At 45.3% G+C, this 24,380-nt stretch overlaps 1 pseudogene; it reads right to left on the reverse strand.

The window, feature by feature from the left end:
* Window positions 1–203: 203 nt before the first annotated feature.
* Window positions 204–24,380, reverse strand: part of LOC139398597 (LIM domain-binding protein 3-like) — a 29,671-nt pseudogene continuing 5,494 nt past the window's right edge.

The raw sequence follows: 24,380 nt of genomic DNA on the forward strand, positions 1-24,380 counted from the left end.
TTTCTCTAGCTGCCTTTCGTTATGTTTTTTTTTTGTTTTGTTAGATACGGTTGTTAGTTAGTGACCCACACTATAACATGCCGTCATGGGGAAATTGTGACATAAGTAATTAGTCATCGTTAACGGTTCATGTCAACAGGTCTTCAGTCTACATGGTAGAGTGAGTGATCGCCATACATTACATCACACGATGATGTCACCCTTTACCTCTTGTTGTTGGGCAGGTGTAAGGCACTAACACTCCGACGCTTCTTCTTCCTCAAGCGGAGGGGCGGGAGGGTGGTGATAGGCGTAATGAGCAAGGCATCCAATAGGGACTGAGAGACCGTCCCCTCAGGTGACCTGTGTGGGGTTCTTTTAACGAGGTAGTCATGGAAACACAAGGGGTTGACAGGACAGGACAGGAGAGGACAGGAGAGGAAAGGACAGGAGAGGACAGGACAGAAGAGGACAGAAGAGGGAGAGGGGAGGACAGAAGAGGACAAAAGAGGAGAGAAGAGGACAGGGATACATAATAAGACAAGACAGGACAGGAGAGGACATTAGAGGAGAGGACAGGAGAGGAGAGGACAGGACAGAAGAGAAGAGGACAGAAGAGGGAGAGGGGAGGACAGAAGAGGACAAAAGAGGAGAGGACAGGACAAGAAGACATAATAAGTAAAGACAGGAAAGAAGAGGACAGAAGAGGAGAGGACAGGACAGGAAGACATAATACAATAAGACAGGAAAGAAGAGGACAGAAGAGGAGAGGACAGAACAGGAAGACATAATATGGTAAGACAGGACAGAAGAGGAGAGGACAGGAAAGGAGAGGACAGGAGAGGAGAAGACAGAAGTGGAGCGGACAGGACAGGAGAGCAGAGGACAGGACAGGACAGGAAGACATAATAAGTAAAGACAGGAAAGGAGAGGACAGGACAAGAAGACATAATAAGGTAAGACAGGACAGAAGAGGAGAGGACAGGAAAGGAGAGGACAGGAGAGGACAGGACAGAAGTGGAGCGGACAGGACAGGAGAGCAGAGGACAGGACAGGACAGGACAGGAAGACATAATAAGTAAAGACAGGACAGGAGAGGACAGGACAGGAAGACATAATAAGGTAAGACAGGACAGAAGAGGAGAGGACAGGAAAGGAGAGGACAGGAGAGGAGAGGACAGAAGTGGAGCGGACAGGACAGGAGAGCAGAGGACAGGACAGGACAGTATAAGACAGGAAGACAGGAAGACAGGGGGACAGGAGGAGGGCATAAGAAGGTACGACCGACAGGGTGAAGGGAACAGCTAGGACTGATGATTTCAGTGATGAATGCAGATCCACATTTACAATTACTAAAATCAATCAAGAATACATCCTAAATAGAATGCATCTACTATGATCACTAAACCTCAGGTTATCAACCTTTACACGCTTGCTCGCATGCACACACACACACGCACACACAGCACTGAGCTTTACCTGGCCTGTAAACCAATAACAGTAGAATGGGACCGTATAGCCAGAGTCGGTGCACTAGGGGTGAGGGCCGGTGGGCAGGGACCACCTCGAGGGAGGAACTCCAGTGGGTTCAACAGGAGCTCTCGCCTGCACCCATAGAACACAGGAAAAGGGGCAGCAGACTTTACACTGATAAGGACACTGGGATAGAGTAGATTGGTATGATACCCGTACCTCACTGGCTTTGGGGAGAGTAGTGGCTGTACTGCAGACACAGGAGAAAGATGTGTCAGTGGCTGTACTGGAGAGGAGCTGGGAGGGACACAGAGATAAGAGGATGGATGGATAAGCATACTGTCAATGAAGGGTTTCTTTCCTACTGTATATGGAGCCACTTGCCCAGAGAAACAAGTGCATTATACTGTTGGCACATAATGAGAAGATAATCTGGAGTGTATGCTCATATCATTGGAAAGGCCATCACTGTGTGTATCAAGAGTAGGAGGGCTGATCTATGATCAGTGTAGCGGGGCTGATCTAGGATCAGTGTAGCGGGGCTGATCTAGGATCAGTGTAGCGGTGCTGATCTAGGATCAGTGTAGCAGTCCTGATCTAAGATTAGAGTAGAAGTACTGATCTAGGATCAGAGTAGCAGTGCTGATCTAGGATAAGTGTAGCAGTGCTGCTCTAGGATCAGTGTAGCAGTCCCGATCTAGGACCAGTATAGCAGGGCTGATCTAGAATCAGTGTATTGGTGCTGATCTAGGATTAGGTCTCACCATCCGATCTTATTCAAATCAAATCAATATTTATTGGTCGGATACACAGGGTTGCAGATGTTACCGCAGGTGCAGTGAAATGCTTATGTTTCTAGCTTCAACAGTGCAGTAATAATACCTAGCGATACAGAACAATACACACACAATCCAAACAGTAAAAAAAAATTAAAAATAAGAATATCAGAACGAGCAATGTCAGAGTCCGGAGTATAAATGTAGGTTCAACTACTGTACAAAACATTAGGAACACCTGCTCTTTCCATATGATCCCTTATTAATGTCACCTGTTAAATCCACTTCAATCAATGTTGATGAAGGGGAGGACCCGGTTTTTCATTTTTTGCCTAAAATGACATACCCAAATCTAACTGCCTGTAACTCAGGCCCTGAAGCAAGGATATGCATATTCTTGGTACCATTTGAAAGGAAACACTTTGAAATGTGTGGAAATGTGAAAGGAATGTAGGAGACTATAACACAATAGATCTGGTAAAAGATAATACAAAGACAAAACCAACCGTTCTTTTGTATTTTTCTGTATCATCATCTTTGAAATGCAAGAGAAAGGCCATCATGTATTACTCCAGCCCAGGTGCAATTTAGATTTTGGCCACTAGATGGCAGCAGTGTATATGCAAAGTTTTAGACTGATCCAATGAACCATTTCCTTTCTGTTCAAAAATTTGTATCTAGACTGCCTAAATGTGCCTAATTGGTTTCTTAATAACTTTTCATGTTCAAAACTGTGCACTCTCCTCAAACAATAGAATGGTATTATTTCATTGTAATAGCTACTGTAAATTGGACAGTGCAGTTAGATGAACAAGAATTTAATCTTTCTGCCAATATCAGATATGTCTATGTCCTGGGAAATGTTCTTGTTACTTACAATCTCATGCTAATCGCATTTGCCTACATTAGCTCAACGTCCCGCAGGGGACCCACCAATCCTGAAGAATATTTATTAAAGAAGGATTTTTAAGCCTTGAGACAATTGAGACATGGATTGTATATGTGTGCCATTCAGCGGATGACTGACAAGATGGCGCTGATAGACCTGGACACCCTGTTCTTGGCTCCTAATCAACTTCGCAATGACATCTACTACATACAGTGCATTCAGAAAGAGTTCAGACCCCTTGTCTTTTTCCACATTTTGTTACGTTACTTTGTTGAACCACATTTGGCAGCGATCACAGCCTTGAGTCTTCTTGGGTATGATGTTACAATATTGGCACACCTCTATTTGGGGAGTTTCTTCCATTCTTCTCTGTAGATCATCTCAAGTACTGTCAGGTTGGATGGGGAACGTTGCTGCACAGTTATTTTCAGGTTTCGAAGCCACTCCTGCGTTGTCTTGGCTGTGTGTTAGGGTTGTTGTCCTGTTGGAAGATGAACCTTCGACCCAGTCTGAGGTCCTGAGTGCTCTGGAGCAGGTTTTCGTCAAGGATCTCGCTTTACTTTGTTCCGTTCATCTTTCCCTCGATCCTAACTAGTCTCGCAGTCCCTTCCTCATGAGGAAGGTGAGGAATCAGCCCAGAACTACACGGCAGGACCTGGTCAATGACCTGAAGAGAGCTGGGACCACAGTCTCAAAGAAAACCATTAGTAACACACTACACCGTCATGGATTAAAATCTTGCAGCGCACGCAAGGTCCCCCTGCTCAAGCCAGCGCATGTCCAAGCCCGTCTGAAGTTTGCCAATGTCCATCTGGATGATCCAGAGGAGGAATGGGAGAAGGTCATGTGGTCTGATGAGACAAAAATAGAGCTTTTTGGTCTAAACTCCACTCGCCGTGTTTGGAGGAAGAAGAAGGATGAGTACAACCCCAAGAACACCATCCCAACTGTGAAGCATGGAGGTGGAAACATCATTCTTTGGGGATGCTTTTCTGCAAAGGGGACAGGAAGACTGCACCGTATTGAGGGGAGGATGGATGGGGCCATGTATCGCAAGATCTTGGCCAACAACCTCCTTCCCTCAGTAAGACCATTGAAGATGGGTCGTGGCTGAGTCTTCCAGCATGACAACGACCCGAAACACACAGCCAGGGCAACTAAGGAGTGGCTCCGTAAGAAGCATCTCAAGGTCCTGGAGTGGCCTAGCCAGTCTCCAGACCTGAACCCAATAGAAAATCTTTGGAGGGAGCTGAAAGTCCGTATTGCCCAGCAACAGCCCCGAAACCTGAAGGATCTGGAGAAGGTCTGTATGGAGGAGTGGACCAAAATCCCTGCTGCAGTGTGTGCAAACCTGGTCAAGAACTACAGGAAACGTATGATCTCTGTAATTGCAAACAGAGGTTTCTGTACCAAATATTAAGTTCTGCTTTTCTGATGTATCAAATACTTATGTCATGCAATAATATGCAAATTAATTACTTAAAAATCATACAATGTGATTTTCTGGATTTTTGTTTTAGATTCTGTCTCTCACAGTTGAAGTGTACCTATGATAAAAATTACAGACCCCTATATGCTTTGTAAGTAGGGAAACCTGCAAAATCGGCAGTCTATCAAATACTTGTTCTCCCCACTGTATATGTGACCATAAAAAAAATGTATTTGATTTGAAGACAAAAGATTTAAGTGCCTTTGAACGGGGTATGGTAGTTGGTGCCAGACATGCCATTTGAGTGTCAAGAACTGCAACGCTGCTGGGTTTTTCACGACATCCAGCCAACTTGACACAACCATGGATAGAATTGGAGTCAATATGGGCCACCATCCCTGTGGAACGCTTTCGACACCTTGTAGAAAAGATGTGTACAGCAGTAGTTATATTGGATAAGCCATGACTAGAAAACAGTATATACATCTAAAGTGGGTAAAACAGTATGTAAACATTATAGAAGTGACCAGTGTTCAATGACTCTATGTACATAGGGCAGAGGTCTCTAAGGTGCAGGGTAGAGTACTGGGTGGTAGCCGGCTAGAAACAGTGACTATAGTTCAGGGCAGGGTACTGGGGGAGGCTAGTTACAATCACTAAGGTTCAGGGCAGGGTACTGGGGGAGGCTAGTAACAGTGACTAAGGTTCAGGGCAGGGTACTGGGAGAGGCTAGTAACATTCACTAAGGTTCAGGGCAGGGTAGGCTAGTAACAGTGACTAAGGTTCAGGGCAGGGTACTGGGGAAGGCTAGTAACATTGACTAAGGTTCAGGGCAGGGTACTGGGGAAAGCTAGTAACAGTGACTAAGGTTCAGGGCAGGGTACTGGGGGAGGCTAGTAACAGTGACTAAGGTTCAGGGCAGGGTACTGGGGAAGGCTAGTAACAGTGACTAAGGTTCAGGGCAGGGTACTGGTGGAGGCTAGTAACAGTGACTAAGGTTCAGGGCAGGGTACTGGGGGGAGGCTAGTAACAGTGACTAAGGTTCAGGGCAGGGTACTGGGCGGAGGCTGGCTAGTGGTGACTGTTTAACAGTCTGATGGCCTGGAGATAGAAGCTGTTTGTCAGTCTCTGTCCCAGCTTTGATGCACCTGTACGGTCTCTTCCTTCTAGATGATAGCGACGTGAACAGGCAGTGGCTCGGGTGGCTGAGGTCCTTCATTATTATCTAAAAAGCCAAACTGATCCTAGATCAGCACTCACTACTAATCTGAGATGCATTATGTCTCTGCATTATTATCTAAAAAGCCAAACCGATCCTATATCAGCACTCACTACTAATCTGAGATGCATTATGTCTCTGCATTATTATCTAAAAAGCCAAACCGATCCTATATCAGCACTCACTACTAATCTGAGACGCACTATGTCTCTGCAGTGTTTACCCGGGGTAGACACCGGTTTTAAACTGTCATTTTGTTACAGGGGGCTGATACTTTAACCCTAGTGTTTTCTAGAGCTGGTCCAAGTCCTTAACGTATATTCCTCTACTAACGCCCTGCATAAATGTTCATTGAGAAAGTTTCACTAAAGCCCTGGACCAAGGCTAAACCAATCACATGTTTCTCATGTTCTGACCTCACCTGGCCAACCTTCCAATGGGAGGAAAATAATGAACGGTGTTTGCTGACTCAGGGCTTTTTATGATCAATTTCACAATAATTTGTTTGCTTTGTTGTACCTGTGAATAGGTGAGAGAGGAGCCGTATGTATTTAGTCTGTAGCAGAGGAGTCGTCATTGTGATGGACATCACTAGCTTCCCAATCCGACCCAATGGCTTGAATCTCTCCTAGGACACCATCGCCCTCTAGTGGTGTCAAAATGGAACTGCTAGAGGAATGAAACAGTTGTGGAACATGATAGAGCCACACGCCCTGATCATAACGTTTGTGCTTCACCATTGCATAAATATATATATAATCATCAAATCAAATGTTATTTGTCACATGTTTTGTAAACAACAGGTGTAGACCAACAGTGAAATGCTTAATTATGGGTATTTTTCCAACATAAAGATACAAAAATATACATACAGTACCAGTCAAAAGTTTGGACACAGCTACTCATTCAAAGGTTTTCTTTATTTTGACTATTTCCTACATTGTAGAATAATAGCGCAGACATCAACACTAGGAAATAACACATATGGAATCATGTACTGTAGGTAGGGGTGGTGACTAGGCAACAGGATAGACGATAGACTGAGCTGTAACAGCAGCGTATGTATGAGAAAGTGTGTGTGTGGCATCAGTGTACATGTGCGCGCATGTTATGTGTGTGTCTGTGGACCTATGCTGTGTGTGTATGTCTATGTGTGTGTTAGTCCAGTGTGTGTGTGTATGTCTATGTGTGTGTTGGGGTCAGTGTAAGTGTGTTAGTCCAGTGTGTGTGTATGTCTATGTGTGTGTTAGTCCAGTGTGTGTGTATGTCTATGTGTGTGTTGGGGTGTCAGTGTAAGTGTGTTCATCCAGTGTGTGTGTATGTCTATGTGTGTGTTAGTCCAGTGTGTGTGTATGTCTATGTGTGTGTTAGTCCAGTGTGTGTGTATGTCTATGTGTGTGTTAGTCCAGTGTGTGTGTATGTCTATGTGTGTGTATGTCTATCTGTGTGTTAGTCCAGTGTGTGTGTATGTCTATGTGTGTGTTAGTCCAGTGTGTGTGTATGTCTATGTGTGTTGGGGGGTCAGTGTAAGTGTGTTAGTCCAGTGTGTGTGCATAGAGTCGGTGCCGGAGAGTTGAAAAAGGGTCATTGCAGGTAGTCCGGGTGGCCATTTTATTATCTATTTAGTAGTCTTGTTCAGCAGTCATGGCTTGGGGGTAGAGGTTGTTCAGGGTCCTGTTGGTTCCAGACTTGGTGCACTGGTACCGCTTGTCGTGCGCTAGCAGAGGGAACAGTCTATGACTGGGGTGGCTGGAGTCTTTGACAATCTTTTGGGCCTTCCTCTGACACCGCCTGGTATAGAGGTCCTGGATGGGAGCTCGACCCCAGTGATGTAGTGGGTGGTATGCACTACCCCCTGTAGCGACTTGCGGTCGGGGTGCATTGCAGTTTCCGTACCAAGCGGTAATGCAGCCAGTCAACATGCTCTCAATGGTGTGTAACAGGGTTGAAATAGATATCCCTAGTTGTGTGAGTTTTGTCATAATGAAGCAGTCAGGTTATGTATATGTATGAACAGTTGTGGCGACACCTGCTGTATTATTGGTGCAACTGCATCTCCGTGCGCATGATCGCGCAGCATCCAGCCAAAGAGTTGTTCAACTTTTGACGGAGGTTACGTATCGTGCTCCATGCTGCACCCAGTGTTTTCCCTTTTAAAAATATATCTGATGTATGTTAAAGGCTGAAAACGATATAGTTTTATTATCACTATCGATGTTGACATGTTATGTGATAGTGTTACAGAGTTGTGTCCTGTATTTACAATTTGATGGACATTTACAAAGTTAGCACGTTGCTGTACGCTAAAGGCTAGCTAGCATCTGTCCTGTACTTTCCTCACCTTGTGAAGTGTACTTTTATTTTTTATTTCATGTCACTCAGATTTCATGACAGATTTGCAGTTGCTCTGAAGTTTACACATTGTGTTGTGTGTATTTCTGCAGAATAAACCGTGAAAGAGAACAGCACTGTGTCCTTTGTCGATGAGCGATATGAGAGCCTTTAACAGGTGCAGCTGTAGAACGTGTTCAGGATCCTTACATGCTGACCACATCGCTCGGGTTGCAAAATAAATGTAAACACAAGTTATTCCATTATTGCACCCCCACTGCTCGCGCAAACGAGCGTCTGTGTTGCCAAGCGCTAAAATAGAAGTCAGTTCTATTTGGGACACTGAACACGGGGCAAGTCCTGCCTCTCCCATCTCCTCATTGGTTTATAGAAGCAGATACCCAGGTGCCATCTCCTCATTGGTTATACACTGATACATTGATTATGTTGACCGTTTTATGTGTGGATTAATTGTCTGAGTAGAGGACCTTGTGCATTTCAGGTAAAATAACAACTCAACGTTTATATTCCAGGACAAATTAGCTAGCAACAGCAAGCTAGCAACAGCAAGCTAGTCAGCTAAATTCAATTCAATTTGTATTAGTCACATTCACCTGACAGTGAAATGCTTACTTACGAGCCCCTAACCAACAGTACGGTTAAAAATTAAAAATAAATACAGAGAAGAATAAGAATACCGGTACAGAGTCAATGTGGAGGCTATATACAGGGGGATACTGGTACAGAGTCAATGTGCGGGGGCACCGGTTAGTTGAGGTAATATGTACATGTGGGTAGAGTTCTTTAAAGTGACAATGCATAGATGATAACAACAGAGAGTAGCACGATGCAAAAGAGGGTGGGTGGCAATGCAAATAGTCTGGGTAACCATTTGATTAGGTGTTCAGGAGTCTTCTGGCTTGGGGGTAGAAGCTGTTTAGAAGCCTCTTGGTCCTAGACTTGGCGCTCCGGTACCGCTTGCAATGCGGTAGCAGAGGGAACAGTCTATGGCTTGGGTGGCTGGAGTCTTTGACAATTTTTAGGGCCTTCCTCTGACACCACCTGGTATAGAGGTCCTGGATGGCAAGGAGCTTGGCCCCAGTGATGTACTGGGCTGTTTGCACTGCCCTCTGTAGTGCCTTGCGGTCGGTATGCTCTTGATGGTGCAGCTGTAGAACCTTTTGAGGATCTGAGGACCCATGCCAAATCTTTTCAGTCTCCTGAGGGGGAATAGGTTTTGTCGTGCCCTCTTCACGACTGTCTGGTGTGTTTGGACCATGATAGTTTGTTGGTGATGTGGACACCAAGGAACTTGAAGCTCTCAACCTGCTCCACTGCAGCCCCGTCGATAAGAATGGGGGCGTACTCGGTCCTCTTTTTCCTGGTCCACAATCATCTCCTTAGTCTTGGTTACGTTGAGGGAGAGGTTGTTGTCCTGGCAACACACGGCCAGGTCTCTGACTTCCTGCCTATAGGCTGTCTCGTCGTTGTCGGTGATCAGGCCTACCACTGTTGTGTAATCATCAAGCTTAATGATGGTGTTGGAGTCCTGCCTGGCTGTGCAGTCATGAGTGAACAGGGAGTACAGGAGGGGGCTGAGCATGCACCCGAGGAGCCCCTGTGTTGAGGATCAGTATGGTGGATGTGTTGTTACCTACCCTTACCACCTGGGGGCGGCCTGTCAGGATATCCAGGATACAGTTGCAGAGGGAGGTGTTTAGTCCCGGGGTCCTTAACTTATTGATGAGCTTTGACGGCACTCTGGTGTTGAACGCTGAGCTGTAGTCAATGAATAGCATTCTCACATAGGTGTTCCTTTTGTCCAGTTAGGAAAGGGCAGTGTGGAGTGCAATAGAGATTGCATCATCTGTGGATCTGTTGGGGCGGTATGCAAATTGGAGTGGGTCTAGGGTTTCTGGGATAATGGTGTTGATGTGAGACATGACTAGCCTTTCAAAGCACTTCATGGCTACAGAAGTGAGTGCTACGGGTTGGTAGTTATTTAGGCAGGTTAGCTTAGTGTTCTTGGGCACAGGCTCTATGGTGGTCTGCTTAAAACATGTTGGTATTACAGACTCGGACAGGGAGAGGTTGAAAATGTCAGTGAAGACACTTGCTGGTTGGTCAGCGCATGCTCGCAGTACACGTCCTGGTAATGAAATTTGACCTGTTTAAAGGTCTCACTCACATCGGCTTTCGGTGAGTGTGATCACACAGTCTTCCGGAACAGCTGGTGCTCTCATGCATGTTTCAGTGCCAATTGCCTCGAAGCGAGCATGGAAGTAGTTTAGCTCGTCTGGTAGGCGATAAATGTTTAAGGCTTTTTGACCTGTCTCAAACTAATATAATAGGTTCAGAGTTTGTTTAGATATTTAAACCTGCGTGTTGTGATCACGTTTGTGTTGGGGGACAAAACCAATTTGTGCACGATGGCGCACGATGGAGCACATGCGTGACCGATTTGGGTACGGTGTTAGGGACCATGCCAAATCTTTTCAGCCTCCTGATGGGGAAGAAATGTTTTCGTGCCCTCTTCACAACTGTGTGGGTTGTGGAGAGACTCACTTAGCTGTCATCAAGACAAAGGGTGGATACTTTAAAGAACCTCAAATATAACATTTATTTTTATATGTTTAACACTTTCTTGGTTACTACATGATTCCATATGTGCTATTTCATAGTTTTGATGTCTTCACTATTCTACAATGTAGAAAATAGTAAAACCCTGGAATGAGTAGGTGTGTCCAAACTTTTGACTGGTACTTTACATACCCAAAAATGCTAACCTCCTTTGTTATTGTAATGGGGAGCGGTTAGCATGTTTTGGGGGGCGGGGGGGTATGATATTTGTGCGTCTGTAACTTTCTCACTCATCATTATTCACATTTCCTTCAGGATTATCTGTAATCATGGTAGCATCCACATTAATGTGGAAGTGTTTAGAAACATATTCTATTCTTATTTACATTAAAAGTGACTCTAAAATGACAAAATACATTATTTACCATTCATTTCTATTGGGCACAAAATGATCTGAAACAACCATAACAAACAGCAAATGCATCCAACAAATGTGTAGAGTCACCAGCTTGATGTTATCATTGGTGCTATGAATATGGGACCAAATACTAAACTTTTTACTACTTTAATACACGTTGGTGAATTTGTCCCAGTATTTTTGGTCCCCTAAAATGGGGGGACTATATACAAAAAGTTCTGTAATTTCTAAACCGTTCACCCGATATGGATGAAGATACATTCAAATGAAACCTGTCAGTCGGCACTTTAACCTCATAGTCATGATATCATTTCCAATCCAAAGTGCTGGAGTACAGAGACAAAACAACAACAATGTGTCACAGTCCCAATACTTTTGGAGCTCACTGTATGTCCACAAAGGGACAGTGCAGAGTGAGGAGTCGATAGGTCAAAGGTGAAAAGGTCAGCAGTCAGAGAGTGGATGAGTGTGACTGTGCCTGACCTGGCCGTCATTTGTCTCAGCTATAATGGGAGAACTATTGTCAGAGAGAAGAAGAAGATAGAAAGGCTGAAATGAATGCTTCTTAACTTTATTGAAACATCATGCCAACTCATGATGACATCACATTCAAAGCACATAACAGACGTTGAGGCTAATATACCCTGTACATAATGTATTAAAGAGATTCTCCGGTACATTTGTACACTTTTTAGCCAGTATTTCTGAAAGTAGCGCTCACGAGCAAAAAGTGTTACCCGAAGATTGTGTACTATGTCACATATATGTGCCTCTCTCTCTCTCTCTCTCTCTCTCTCTCTCTCTCTCTCGGTGCATGATGTGGCTCTTGCTATATTTTTTGTTATCATCACAATACACGGTCTTATAAGTTAAAAAACTCAATCCCAGGGATGAAATGATACTAGCAGAAGTAGTCTGTTTCTAACAATAATACAACTTTTTTTCTCTCCAGAAAAACGTCCCATTTGTCTTCCAAGAGTGTCTGAATACCTTTCACAGAAAACACTTCCCCAGGACATGCCAGAGTAGGAGTGCAGAGGGGAGGAGACAGGTTAAAGAAGAATTTTTAAGCCTTGTGACAATTGAAACATGTATTGTGTATGTGTGCCATTCAGAGGTTGAGTGGGCATGACACAATATTTAAGTGCCTTTGAATGGGGTATGGTAGTAGGTGCCAGGCGCACCGGTTTGAGTGCGTCAAGAACTGCAACGCTGCTGGGGTTTTCACGCTCAAGAATTTCCTGTGTGTATCAACAATGGTCCACCATCCTAATGACATCCAGCCAACATGACACAACTGTGGGAAGCATAGTAGTCAACACGGGCCATCATCCTCGTGGACTGCTTTCGACACCTTATAGAGTCCATGCCCCAGAGGCTGTTCTGAGGGTGTTCCTAATGTTTTGTATCCTCAGTGTATGTATTTAATATGTTTGATTATTCTGTTAACCACAGCAGCAGGCCCACTGTAGCCGTCCAACCCTGTAATCAAGGGTCCTCTGCCCAAAAACGGTCCAATTTTTTGTTGGCAGTGTCTGTTTTAATTGAATATCCAACAGTACATTTCATGAGGAATCTACACCACAATGGAAATAACCCTTATGGTTTTATTGTGTTCAATCCCCAATAATATTGTGTGTCACTGGCTGGAGCAACTTCTACTTTTAATGGTCACATGATACAGTACAACCAACCAACCAATCAGCCAGTCAACCAATCAACCATCAGTAGACACTGTATCAGGTTTCAAACATGACCCAACTGTTACACTAAGATATTGCATCTCTCTGAAGAGCTATATACTATAGACCATTATACTATAGATAAACATACCATAGAACATTATACTATAGATAAATATACTATAGAGAAATATACTGTCAGATTGTGAGCCAAACTGGGTAGTAAAATTAGACGGGACACAGTCGATGACATTTGGGATGGCAGTTGTGCTCTAGGCTAATACGCACGCAAACACACACACACCCACACACACACACACACACACACACACACACACATGGCAACCCGCAAGGTCCGAGTAAGAGCTCCTCCCCCAACCAAATTAATTATTTTCTTTAAGAAAAAAAGAAAAAAACATAGGACAGAGAAAAGAGTTTTATAGATAATCTGGTGCTATTTTACACATTCTGCCATGATGCTGAGAGAAAAAGATAATTTCCTGTGATTCGAAAAAAAATTAATGGCTTATGAAATCTTCATACGCTATCTGGGGGGCACGATCTCCAGAGGGACCCCAACCCCAAAATCTTGGGGGGGGCCCTGCCTTGCGGGGGCTGCGGGGGGTGTGTACTACACCAGTGACACACTCACACAAACAGAGGGCACTATTGGAGGGTAAGGACGTTGAGTGTGCGTGCAGACACCCCGTGATGCCAGTCTCTCAGCTTGGTGTATTTCGGTCCGATCACCTGGGTGTTCACCTTTTTCACTCTGCCACCCACCCGGAAAGGAGTGAGGAGAGAGAAGAGACGGAGAGAGGAGTAAGGAAAGAGGAGTGAGGAGAGAGGGGGAGAGAGGAGTGAGGAGAGAGGAGTGAGGAGAGAGGAGAGAGGAAAGAGGAGAGGGAGTGAGGAGAGATAGAGAGAGGAGAGGGGAAAGAGGAGAGGGAGTGAGGAGAGATGGAGAGAGGAGAGATGGAGAGGGAGAGAGGAGTAAGGAGAGAGGAGTGAGGAGAGAGGGGGGAGAGGAGTGAGAAGAGGGAGTGAGGGAGAGATGGAGAGGGGGAAGAGGAGAGAGGAGTGAGGAGAGAGGGGGAGAGAGGAGTGAGAAGAGGGAGTGAGGGAGAGATGGAGAGGGGGAAGAGGAGAGGGAGTGAGGAGAGAGGAAAGAGGAGAGGGAGTGAGTAGGAGAGACGGAGAGAGGAGAGAGGGGGCGAGAGGAGTGAGAAGAGGGAGTGAGGGAGAGATGGAGAGGGGGAAGAGGAGAGGGAGTGAGGAGAGAGGAGTGAGGAGAGATGGTTGAGGAGAGAGGGAGTGAAGAGAGAGGGAGTGAGGAGGAGAGATGGAGAGAGGAGTGAGGAGAGGGAGTGAGGAGAGAGGAGTGAGGAGAGAGGAAAGAGGAGAGGGAGTGAGGAGAAAGGAGAGATGGAGAGGGGGAAGAGGAGAGATGGAGAGGGGAGAGATGGAGAGAGGAAATAGAAGAGGGAGTGAGGAGAGAAGGAGAGATGGAGAGAGGAGTGAGGAAAGAGGAAAGAGGAGAGGGAGTGAGGAGAGAGGGAGAGATGGAGAGAGGAGGGAGGAAAGAGGAAAGAGGAGAGGGAGTGAGGAGAGAGGGCGAGAGGGGTGAGGAGAGAGGAAGAGGAGAGGGAGTGAGGAGAGAGGAGTGAGGAGAGAGGAAAGAGGAGAGGGAGTGAGGAGAGAGGAGAGATGGAGAGGGGGAAGAGGAGAGATGGAGAGAGGAAAGAGGAAAGAGGAGAGGGAGTGAGGAGAGAAGGAGAGATGGAGAGAGGAGCGAGGAAAGAGGAAAGAGGAGAGGGAGTGAGGAGAGAGGGAGAGATGGAGAGAGGAGTGAGGAAAGAGGAAAGAGGAGAGGGAGTGAGGAGAGAGGGCGAGAGGGGTGAGGAGAGAGGAAGAGGAGAGGGAGTGAGGACAGAGGGAGAGGAATGAGGAGAAAGGGAGGAGAGAGAAGAGATGGAGAGAGGAGTGAGGAAAGAGGAGAGGGAGTGAGGAGAGAGGAGTGAGGAGAGATGGTTGAGGAGAGAGGTAGTGAGGAGAGAGGAGAGAGGAAAGAGGAGAGGGAATGAGGAGAGAGGAGTGAGGCAAGATGGTTGAGGAGAGAGGGAGTGAAGAGAGAGGGAGTGAGGAGGAGAGATGGAGAGAGGAGTGAGGAGAGGGAGTGAGGAGAGAGGAGTGAGGAGAGATGGTTGAGGAGAGAGGGAGTCGGGAGAGAGGGAGAGAGGAGTGAGGAGAGAGAGGAGAGGGAGAGAGGAGAGATGGTTGAGGAGAGAGGTGGTGAGGAGAGAGGAGAGAGGAGAGAGGGAGAGAGGAGTGAGGAGCGAGGGAGTGAGGAGAGAGGAGAGATGGTTGAGGAAAGAGGGAGTGAGGAGAGAGGAGTGAGGAGAGAGGGAGAGGGGAGAGAGGGGAGAGGAGTGAGGGAGATAGGAGTGAGGAGAGAGGGAGAGGGGAGAGAGGGGAGAGGAGTGAGGGAGAGAGGAGTGAGGAGAGAGGGGAGAGGAGTGAGGGAGAGAGGAGTGAGGAGAGAGGGGAGAGGAGTGAGGAGAGAGAGGAGAGGGAGAGAGGAGAGAGGGAGAGAGGAGAGATGGTTGAGGAGAGAGGTAGTGAGGAGAGAGGGGAGAGGAGTGAGGAGAGAGGGGAGAGGGGAGAGGGAGAGAGGAGTGAGGAGAGTGGGGAGAGGAGTGAGGAGAGAGGGGAGAGGGGTGAGGGAGAGAGGAGTGAGGAGAGAGGGGAGAGGGGAGAGGGAGAGAGGAGTGAGGAGAGAGGGGAGAGGAGTGAGGAGAGAGGGCGAGTGACAAAGAAAGTCAAGAAGAGGAAGAGAAAAGAAAAGGAGAATATGAATAAAACTATCTATGGAAATATAACGTCAAGTTGTAGAAAGCTACGCCATTATGACACATTATGATGCGTTAAAGACACTGTTATGGATACGTCATGAACTTCAAGTGTTACCCAAAAAGCTGAATAGTTTACAAATGGATGAACATGGAATGAGTTGCCGGTCACAACAATCCAGGAAGCATGATCACATCACACACGGGTGAGCATTCCAAATAGACCAACAGGCCCTGGTCAAAAGCAGTGCACTGTACAGGAAATGGGATGGCATTTGAGACGGAATCAAGAAGCCATGCACATCCCCAGTCATGAAGATGCTTCTATAAGGAAAGACATTGGTGGTCATTATTCAATTGAACACGTTAACGACCACAGCATGATCAAGCACTGCCACATCCACGTGGATACCAAGACTAAACTGCAAGGCGAACGCACATCATGACCACAGCACTATAATCACCTAAACACCACAGACTGCACCACGGTCATGTTCACAAGAAAACCACAGAAAGCAACACACACACACACACACAGAGGTAGTATGTCCAAGAGGAGAGGGTAGTAAATATTGTCACATTTGGAAAACACATTATTTTGGAGGACCTCATTTATAACTCTGTTCTCTCATGGGAAAACCACATCCCCTACAGACAGTCCACACTGCTGGGTGACGTTTCCCCTAGGTACAGATCTAGGATCAGCTTCCCCTCCCCCAATCCTAACCTTAACAAATAATAGGAAACATGCTAAATTGACCCAAGATTTGCATCTTGTTGTGGGTTGACGCCAGCCACTAGGCTCACCCCAGAGCCACATTCACTACAACTATGCTAAGCACAGGCCCAGAGTCAGACTTCTCAGATTGAAACAGTTTACTGTAACTCCGGCTACGCCAGGTTTATCTCAAGTGGCTTCCTCCCTCTAATTTGGTGGTCAACTAAGCATGCAGGAGTTACTGTAACAGGATTTGGGCATTTGGGATAGTGTGTGTGGTGTGTGTGTTTAGATATTCACAGGATGAATGTCCCATGTAACTACCAGAATGCCCATTGTGATGACCGAAGGCCCATTGTGACTACTAGATACCCCATATAACTACTAAATGCCCCATGTGACTACTGGATGCCCAATGTGACTATTAGATTCCACACGCAACCCCATCATCCAAATAGTAACTGTAACGACAACAACAACAACAGCACATCCATGCAAATTAAGACCACCGCGGTAAGAGCCGACCAACCAAGAGAGAACGATCACCAAGCACTTACTTTGTCTTGTTCTCCGCATCGCTCTCCTGTGCTTGCTCTACATAGGAGAGAAGAACATAACATAGCGTCACTCCACTCATCAGCACTTTTTTTGAATATATTGACATTAATAGAACCATAGAAATATAATTACTAGAAGGGGTGTCTTCATTCAAGTCAATGAGGACATAATTGGTGGACCATTGAACAGGAAGTACAGAAGGAAGTGTCCCGGTTAACCAAAAAGTAGTGCAGGAAGTACATTATTCAAATTGTGCTCGCTCAATAGTAAACTAAACTGCTCTTACATAAGTGTTAATTGTTTCCTAGGAACGCGAAGCGAGGCGGCCATCTCTGTCGGCGTCGGATGTAAAATATATCACTAGCCACTTTAAACAGTGCTACCTAATATAATGTTTACATACCCTACATTATTCATCTCATATGTATACGTATATACTGTACTCTATATCATCTACTGCATCTTTATGTAATACATGTATCACTAGCCACTTTAAACAGTGCTACCTTATATAATGTTTACATACCCTACATTATTCATCTCATATGTATACGTATATACTGTACTCTATATCATCTACTGCATCTTTATGTAATACATGTATCACTAGCCACTTTAACTATGCCACTTTGTTTACATACTCATCTCATATGTAGATACTGCACTCAATACCATCTACTGTATCTTGCCTATGCCGTTCTGTACCATCACTCATTCATATATCTTTATGTACATATTCTTTATCCCCTTACACTTGTGTCTATAAGGTAGTAGTTTTTGAATTGTTAGCTAGATTACTTGTTGGTTATTACTGTTGGGTGGTGGTGGTGGTGGTGTTGTTGGGGGGTGGTGGTGGTGTTGTTGGGGGTGGTGGTGGTGTTGTTGTTGGTTGTGGTGGTGGTGGTGGTGTTGGTGGTGGTGGTGTTGTTGGGGTGGAGGTGGTGGTGTTGGTGGTGGTGGTGGTGTTGGTGGTGGTGGTGTTGTTGGGGGTGGTGGTGGTGGTGTTTTTGGTGATGTTGGTGGTGGTGTTGTTGTTGGTGGTGTTGGTGGTGGTGTTGTTGGTGGTGGTGTTGGTGTTGTTGGTCGTTGTGTTGTTGTTGGTGGTGGTGTTGGTGGTGTTGGTGGTAGTGGTGTTGGTGGGGGTGTTATTGGTGGTGGTGGTGGTGTTGTTGGTGGTTGTGTTGGTGGTGGTGTTGTTGGTGTTGGTGATGTTGGTGGTGGTGTTGGTGGTGTTGGTGGGGGTGTAATTGGTGGTGGTGGTGGTGTTGTTGTTGGTGTTGTTGTTGTTGGTGTTGTTGGTGGTTGTGTTGGTGGTAGGATTGTTGGTGGTGGTGGTGTTGTTGGTGGTGGTGATGTTAGTGGTGGTGGTGGTGGTGTTGTTGGTGGTTGTGTTGGTGGTAGTGATGTTAGTGTTGGTGGTGTTGGTGTTGGTGAAAGTGGTGTTTGTGGTAGTGGTGGTGGTGGTGTTGTTGGTGTTGTTGTTGGTGGTGGTGTTGGTGGTGGTGGTGTGGTGAGGGTGGTGTTGTTGTTGTTGTTGTTGGTGGTGGTGGTGTTGGTGGTGTTGTTGGTGGTGTTGTTGGTGGTGTTGGTGTTGTTGTTGGTGGTGTTGGTGTTGTTGGTGGTGTTGGTGTTGTTGTTGGTGTTGGTGGTGTTGTTGTTGGTGGTGTTGTTGTTGGTGGTGTTGTTGTTGTTGTTGTTGGTGGTGGTGGTGTTGTTGTTGTTGTTGGTGGTGGTGGTGTTAGATGTTAGGGACTCACGGTGTTCAGTGCCAGTAATCTGGGCCAGGATTCGGAAGGAGCGGGACTGGGTGGTGCCACTGCGGGGACGCCAGTCCTCTGTGTCTTCCATCAGGCGCTTCTTGCTGGCGTCTCCATGAGAAGGCACATGGTAGAACTCAATGTCTGTTTCCAGAATGGGCTTCCTAGGAACCCTGCATGTGACACAACAGAGCAGAGCAGGAGACATCACTACAGTTTATCTTCCCTTCTAGAGGAGAGGAGAGGAGTACTTTATTGATCCAAACTTGGGAAATAGTTTTATCACGACAAACATCATGAATGATTACAAGGACAACGCAAGGACCGATAAACGACAACACATTTGACCCCTCCTTGTACCTTTTAGGTGGAGTTGTCCTTGGAGAGAGAAAGAGAGAGACAGAATATATGAAAAAGAAAAGGACCAAAAATATGAATATGAAAAAGTCTGATATAAAAAAAAAAGTATTTGTGTTGTGAGTACTTACTTCAGAATGCTGTGTGGTCCACTAGTGGGACGGAAAGAGGAGGGGATCATGAACAACCAGAGAATTAAAGGTAAAAGGAGAATGAAACGCAGGTAAACAACGAGAATTAAGACAGTAAAGTACATATAAAGGAATACTACACTAAAATACTATATAGTTTAGTATTGTATTTATTAGTCCACTGTTAATACAATCCCCTCAAAATGGTGAATGTCAGAAGTCAAGGTTTCAAATTAGAGCACTTTCAACACAAAGATAAAACTGTTATGACGATTAAAAATGCATCATTTAATGCTAAATGTGAACAGGAACGCTGAGTGACGATCATCAAGCAAGGCTTTGAGAAAATGGTGTAAGTCATTGTCAACTAGAATTCTTTTGTTTTGTATAGTGTGGAATGGCCACATGCTACCATGTCTATCTATTCATATGTCTGAAGCGTACATAATGACAATCGGATCTTCCAGTGTGAATGAGAGAAACAAACGGACTCAACTCCAGAGCCTCTGTGAGAATATATTTATATACCGTGTTTGCTTATCGAAAGTGCAGGGCAACGAGAGGATTTTTTATTTTATTTTTTATTTGTCCACCACAAGGTGGAGCCACTTGCTTTCGCTGCTCGTTCAAGCTACCAAGGCTCGTATTCACAAAGTGCTTCAGAGTAGGAGTGCGGATCTAGGATCAGGTCCCCCCCGCTGTCCATGTAATCATATTCATTATTAACTCAAACTCTTACTCCAAGACACTTTTTGAATACAGGCCCTGAATTAATTATTCGGTTGGACATACATTTAAAAAATAAGATGAAATATGTTCCGTGCATTTCAGGATAAATCCAATAATTTCAGTAGAATGAGGGAAGAGTAGGCTGGTTGTGGTTTAGAGAAAATAGAAAGTCTGTTGTGAAATGGGGAGTTTCTCTGCCTATGGTTAGTGTTCCTGCGTGTTGCAGAGGCAGTGATGTACAGTATGATGCAGGCAGTTGACAGGCCAAATGCTAATAAGCTGTCAATAAATCAAGACCTCTCTGTCTCCACACACACACACACACACACACACACGTACACGTACACGAACACGAACACACACACACACACACACACACACACATACACACACACACACACACACACACACACACACACACACACACACACACACACACACACACACACACACACACACACACGCACACACACGGAGAAAGACATAGTTGAGATGGACTGCTGCATGCGTGTACACAAGTCTTTGAAAGGATTGATTTATTAACAGGTTCTGACAAATGCCTGTCAACACTTCCTGTCTGGGTGAGTGATTTTCTGCCCGTGTCAACGCTGAAGCTTGCGTGTGCGTTTCTATGTGTCGGCATGTCAGCATGTCAGCATGTCTACAATTATATATGACCCTGTGTGTGTCCATATGTTTGTATGCACACATACTGTATGTGTTTGGGTGTGTGTTCTTGTACGTGTGTGTGTGTGTGTGTGTGTGTGGTATAACGTAACACAGTAGCTTGCGAGTAAACATGTGCACTGCTCCCTGAAGTAACAGGCAAACTTCTATAGAATGGCACTATGTGAGCAGGAAGTACACTTACATGGGTTAACTTGTTAATTTCCCTGTAGTATAATGGCTGGTATATAAACTCCAGCCTGGTTAGGGAGGTAGTAGTGAATGTGCATGCCATTACATTATGTCAAAAGCACTCCACAAACCAACCGTATTACACACACACACACACGCAGACAGGCAGGCACGCACGCAGACAAACGAGCACACACACACGCAGACAGGCAGGCACGCACGCAGACAAACGAGCACACACACACACACGCAGACAGGCAGGCACGCACGCAGACAAACGAGCACACACACACGCAGACAGGCAGGCACGCACGCAGACAAACGAGCACACACACACGCAGACAGGCAGGCACGCACGCAGACAAACGAGCACACACACACGCAGACAGGCAGGCACGCACGCAGACAAACGAGCACACACACGCACACACCACACTTGCATGCTTTACACACGCACTTTGTCACAGGATTTGCTGGCTGTAGAGTGAAGGAAGGGAGAGAGCACATGGTTGATATTCTCATATGGAAAAGAGAGTATTAAACCTACCCAGAGAGACAGTATTAGACCTACCCAGATAGACAGTATTAGACCTACCCAGACAGACAGTATTAGACCTACCCAGACAGACAGTATTAGACCTACCCAGACAGACAGTATTAGACCTACCCAGACAGACAGTATTAGACCTACCCAGACAGACAGTATTAGACCTACCCAGACAGACAGTATTAGACCTACCCAGACAGACAGTATTAGACCTACCCAGACAGACAGTATAAGACCTACCCAGACAGACAGTATTAGACCTACCCAGACAGACAGTATTAGACCTACCCAGATAGACAGTATTAGACCTACCCAGATAGACAGTATTAGACCTACCCAGACAGACAGTATTAGACCTACCCAGACAGACAGTATTAGACCTACCCAGATAGACAGTATTAGACCTACCCAGACAGACAGTATTAGACCTACCCAGACAGACAGTATTAGACCTACCCAGACAGACAGTATTAGACCTACCCAGATAGACAGTATTAGACCTACCCAGATAGACAGTATTAGACCTACCCAGACAGACAGTATTAGACCTACCCAGACAGACAGTATTAGACCTACCCAGACAGACAGTATTAGACCTACCCAGACAGACAGTATTAGACCTACCCAGATAGACAGTATTAGACCTACCCAGACAGACAGTATTAGACCTACCCAGATAGACAGTATTAGACCTACCCAGACAGACAGTATAAGACCTACCCAGATAGACAGTATTAGACCTACCCAGACAGACAGTATTAGACCTACCCAGATAGACAGTATTAGACCTACCCAGACAGACAGTATTAGACCTACCCAGACAGACAGTATTAGACCTACCCAGATAGACAGTATTAGACCTACCCAGACAGACAGTATTAGACCTACCCAGACAGACAGTATTAGACCTACCCAGACAGACAGTATTAGACCTACCCAGACAGACAGTATTAGACCTACCCAGATAGACAGTATTAGACCTACCCAGACAGACAGTATTAGACCTACCCAGATAGACAGTATTAGACCTACCCAGACAAACAGTATAAGACCTACCCAGATAGACAGTATTAGACCTACCCAGACAGACAGTATTAGACCTACCCAGATAGACAGTATTAGACCTACCCAGACAGACAGTATTAGACCTACCCAGATAGACAGTATTAAACCTACCCAGATAGACAGTATTAGACCTACCCAGACAGACAGTATTAGACCTACCCAGATAGACAGTATTAGACCTACCCAGATAGACAGTATTAGACCTACCCAGACAGACAGTATTACACCTACCCAGACAGACAGTATTAGACCTACCCAGATAGACAGTATTAGACCTACCCAGACAGACAGTATTAGACCTACCCAGATAGACAGTATTAGACCTAACCAGATAGACAGTATTAGACCTACCCAGACAGACAGTATTACACCTACCCAGATAGACAGTAATAGACCTACCCATATAGACAGTAATATACCTACCCAGATAGACAGTATTAGACCTACCCAGATAGACAGTATTAGACCTACCCAGAGTGACAGTATTAGACCTACCCAGATAGACAGTAATAGACCTACCCATATAGACAGTATTAAACCTACCCAGATAGACAGTATTAGACCTACCCAGATAGACAGTATTAGACCTACCCAGATAGACAGTATTAGACCTACCCAGATAGACAGTATTAGACCTACCCAGATAGACAGTATTAGACCTACCCAGATAGACAGTATTAGACCTACCCAGATAGACAGTATTAGACCTACCCAGAGTGACAGTATTAGACCTACCCAGATAGACAGTAATAGACCTACCCAGATAGACAGTAATAGACCTACCCAGATAGACAGTATTAGACCTACCCAGATAGACAGTATTAGACCTATTCAGATAGACAGTAATAGACCTACCCAGATAGACAGTAATAGACCTACCCAGATAGACAGTATTAGACCTACCCAGATAGACAGTATTAGACCTACTCAGATAGACAGTAATAGACCAGTAGATGACAAATCAACAACCCCTCTGAAATGAAAGGCACACAACCACATGCACTGACGGCACACACATGCAGGTATTTCACCTGAATCCCTCCCAGGTGTAATTCCCCTTAGGTACAGATGTAGGATGATCTTTCCCTCCCCTAACTGTCAGTGGAGAAAATGCAACCACTTGACTAGGGAAGAATCCATTTAGTCAGGTGAAGATGTTCAGTGGCCAGCTTCAAAGGATACTTCAGGATTGTATCTTCTTCCCCAGAGGCAGATTAACTAGTGGATACCATTTTTATGTCTATGTCCAGTATGAAGGTAGTTAGGGGTAGTTTTGCAAGCCAATGCTAATTAGCGTTAGCGCAATGACTGGAAGTCTATGGGTATGTGCTAGCAAAATAATCTATGGATTTATGTCATTCATTTAAAATCACAAAAATGTTGGTACCAATTGCATATTGCACCTTTAAATTCTAACTTGAACCCTGAATCTAAACTCGAACTACATCAACGTGTCTCTTGATTAATTTGATCAAATTGAGCTACATTTCCATTCCCAGGAAAAACACTTTGTATGGATTACACAGGCAAGCCGATAATCGAAAACGCTGATCAAAGTCAGATAATCTGCCACGTGTAATATGTTGAGGATGTTTCCCAATCATGAGGAGTTGAACCTCTGCTCCACTTCACTAAGTTACAGAGTCAGTCGGACAACAACACAGTCTGTCTAACACAGTCGGACAACAACACAGTCTGTCTAACACGGTCGGATAACAACACAGTCTGTTTAACAATGTCGGACAACAACACAGTCTGTTTAAAGCAGTCGGACAACAACACAGTCTGTTTAACAGAGTCGGACAACAACACAGTCTGTTTAACACAGTCGGACAACAACACAGTCTGTTTAACAGAGTCGGACAACAACACAGTCTGTTTAACACAGTCGGACAACAACACAGTCTGTTTAACAGAGTCGGACAACACAGTCTGTTTAACACAGTCGGACAACACAGTCTGTTTAACAGAGTCGGACAACAACACAGTCTGTAACACAGTCGGACAACACAGTCTGTTTAACACAGTCGGACAA

The sequence above is a fragment of the Oncorhynchus clarkii genome, unplaced genomic scaffold (genome assembly GCF_045791955.1).
Source record: "Oncorhynchus clarkii lewisi isolate Uvic-CL-2024 unplaced genomic scaffold, UVic_Ocla_1.0 unplaced_contig_3171_pilon_pilon, whole genome shotgun sequence".
In the NCBI taxonomy this organism is placed as follows: domain Eukaryota; kingdom Metazoa; phylum Chordata; class Actinopteri; order Salmoniformes; family Salmonidae; genus Oncorhynchus; species Oncorhynchus clarkii.